The sequence below is a fragment of the Sprattus sprattus genome, assembly GCF_963457725.1.
Source record: "Sprattus sprattus genome assembly, chromosome: 3".
In the NCBI taxonomy this organism is placed as follows: domain Eukaryota; kingdom Metazoa; phylum Chordata; class Actinopteri; order Clupeiformes; family Clupeidae; genus Sprattus; species Sprattus sprattus.
In genome coordinates, this window is record NC_137922.1 from 52,767,998 (window position 1) to 52,771,932 (window position 3,935).

Here is a 3,935-nt window from a genome sequence, read left to right on the forward strand (position 1 = left end):
ACTGTGCTGAGATATAGTCTGGCAGAGCCGGACTGGCAGCACCAGCAGGACTGAGATGCCTTTGTAGAAAGGGATTGATCTGCTGTAATATACCCTGAGCGAATGTACACTGCTGCACCTGTGCATAGAAGCTTTGAGTGATGTTGCTGTAGGTTCTATGACTGTGACTCCTGTGACGATGTTGTAATGCGTAGACTAGAGTAATAAAGTGACCTCGGGATCGTTTCGTCCTGGAAAAACATATACGCCAGAGCCTCAAGGTGAGGAAAGGTTGATACACAAACACACACACACACACATACATATACATACATACATACATACACACGGACAATCCTAGCCTCTGCTAGGTAGAAGTGTCAAATGGTAGAGGGAAAAAAACACCTGTGTAAATAGTGGCTTGCACGTCATTTTTTGTTATCACAAGTGGCCTTGTACAAGCCTTTTTTTTGTGTGCAACATTTGGTTGTCGTTGGAATTAAGGAGAGGGAAGGATCTCCTGAACCAGTGAGAATGTAATTTAGAACATACACACACTCAGGGTCCCCATCTCACACAGAGTCCTGTTAGCTGTGTGTGTATGCGCTGAGGACCAGGCACTTGTCTGTGTCGCCCCCATGTGGCCTTATTCTGAATAGCTGCTTTTAATAAACCCAACGAGATCAGGAATTATCCTTTTGAGTAAGACCTCCTCTGCTCTACCTAGAATGTGCAAAAACGTTTTTTTTTGTTTGACTATTTACTGCAACACTGCACAATCACTGTTAAGGGACTAGTCTTGTAGATGTGTTAACTCGTTTAGCTTTTCTATATACATGTATTCAAGTATGCTGATCTGTAGATAGAAAATCACAAATTCACATAGTCATCTCGGTCTAACCACAGGCCATCAGGACATCAATTATGTTATTTTCACAATAGAAGGAAAGAAAGCTGGTCACAATCACAAGTCTCAGCATTGTGGACTACTTTCCATGTTTTCTACAAATCTATTTGTACCGTTTGTATTTTTTTGTCACCAAAGTATGTAGTTACCTGTTTGTTCATTTGTTATGTATTTATGTTTGTTTGTTTGCCAACAAAGGTAAACAAGCGGCAGGGGTCTGGCACACTGGAAGCTGTTTAAGTCTGTGAAAAAAAAAACAGAACTGCAGCCCTCATCTTTCTGTCTGTCTCTTATACCAATAAAATATTTTTCAAAAGGGCAGAATTGTATTTCTATTCTGTTTAATCAAGGGTAGGTCATCTGTGCGTGAACATTTGACCTAAAAATATTGCATGTAGTCTCACCTGATTAGTGTTTTCCACACTGCTTGATTCACGGTGAAACTGTGAGTGTTATAGTCCATGTTTTTAACTTAAAGGTGGTCATCGCTCCTATCTGCCATCACAGGGAATGTGTGGTGCTACATTGATATTTACCTTCTTTTTAATAATGTATTTATTTGACAGATTTCTGTGTAAATACAGCCACGGAAATTAAGAGACCACTTCAAAATTATCAGTTTCTCTGGTTTTACTATTTATTGGTATGTGTTAAAGTAAAATGTACATTTTTGTTTTATTCTATAACCTACTGGCAACATTCCTACCAAATTTCAAATAAAAATATTGTCATTTAGATCATTTATTTGCAGAAAAATGACAATTGGTCAAAATAGCAAAAAAGATGCAGTGTCTTCAGATCTCGAATAATACAAAGAAAACAAGCTCATATTCACTTTTAAACTACACAATACTAATGCTTTAACTTAGGAAGAGTTCAGAAATCAAACCTGGCTGAGGTTTGTAAAAGACCATAAGGATTGAACCAAAGCCGACTGGAGGGTCTCCTAGTTCGTCTTCTCTGATGAGTCCAATTTCACAGTAGGTGCAAGACTCTGTGGCTTGTAGGCCTCTCCAGGTCTCCGTCTAACCATCAGACGACCATGTGTTGGGCAAAGCTGAAAATTGGACTCATCAGAGAAGACGAACTAGGAGACCCTCCAGTCCGCTTTGGTTCAATCCTTATGGTCTTTTACAAACCTCAGCCAGGCAAAGTACAACGTTGTCCCGGAAGAAAAACTTGCTTCCTTTTGCTCTGACAATGTTCCCCAACTCTGAGAAGTGTTTTTTCCAGCAGGGCAATGCTCCATGCCACACAGCCAGGCCAGTAAAGGTGTGGATGGAGTATCACCAGATCAGGACCCTGTCATGGCCAGCCCAATTTCGAGACCTGAATCCCATAAAAAAAACTCTGAAATGTGATCAAGAGGAAGATGGATGGTCACAAGCCATGAAAAGAAGCCGAGCTGCTTGAATTCTTGCGCCAGGAGTAGCATAAAGTCACCCAACGGCAATGTGAAAGACTGGTGGAGAGCATGCCAAGACACATGAAAGTTGTGATTTTAAATCAAGGTTATTCCACCAAATACTGATTTCTGAACTCTTCCTAAGTTAAAGCATTAGTATTGTGTAGTTTAAAAATGAATATGAGCTTGTTTTCTTTGCCTTATTCGAGATCTGAAGACACTGCATCTTTTTTGCTATTTTGACCAATTGTCATTTTTCTGCAAATAAATGATCTAAATGACAATATTTTTATTTGAAATTTGGTAGGAATGTTGCCAGTAGGTTATAGAATAAAAGAAAAATGCAAATTTACTTTAACACATACCAATAAATAGTAAAACCAGAGAAACTGATAATTTTGAAGTGGTCTCTTAATTTTTTCCGCGGCTGTATATACCCCTACATACATTCATGTGTGTGTGTGTGTGTGTGTGAGAAAGAGAGAGGGAGAAAGGAGAGAGAAATAGGTCTGAGGTCACAAATAAAACATGACACTTCTTTCTTATGAAAAACCTGAACAAAATACAATCTTTATTTTCACGTTATGTACATTACATACAATGCAATTCTACAGTGAGCTTCTACACATTCAGCTGCTCCATAGTGTAGTTATTCTAGCCCCGCCCCCCTCTCCTCCCCCCACCCCATTTCATCAGGGATAAGGGGGAGAGAGGGAGAAGGGGATGAAGAGAAATCAAAACGGAAGAAAAGAATATCACTCAGGTCCTCCACACAGAGAAAGAAGCAAACAAAAGTTAATATATTTGGCATTGTGGTTGACCAACAAAAAAGGTGCTTTCTTTTTTATCTTTAATATTATACGTTGGGTTTTGAAAACCTATTGATTAACCTTAATCTGGTACAAAATAAAAACCCAGCTCTAGTCACTATGGCAACAATCACAGAAAAAAAGCCCTGAATCCGCTCATTTTCTTTTTTTTTTCTTTAAATATGGTCAAAGTCAAAAACATTATTTTCAAACTTACATGTCAGTTAACCCATGAACCATGTTCACTAAATTAGGGGATAATTGAGTATACCTTAGTAACACAAACACACTCTCTGTCACACACACACACTCACTCACACTCACACACACACACACACAGAATTGTATGTACTTATGGACATACACTGGACACACGTTAAGAGATAATACTGAGAGCATTGTGACACCATTGGGTGTTTGAGCCAATCACAGCTCAGAGAGTGGCCGACAGTTTGCTGCTACTGAAGCAGACACTCGGGACAACTGTATCATGGGAAATATGAGCCAGCTCACCAGAAAAAAACACAGCCATCTCTCTCCGTCTTTCTCACGGGTGTGTGTACACGTACACACACACACACACACACACACACACACACACACACACACACACACACACACACACACACACACACACACACACACACACACACACTTCCTCTTGACTTCTGCACTGTGAGAACTCTCACACAAAAGGGAAGCCAACAGAAATGAAGAGGGGAAAAAACAATAAATAAGTTAACAAATTTCCTGAACGGATAAACACACACACAGACAGATAAACAGACACACACAGATAGATAGACACACACACAGACAGATAAACACACACACA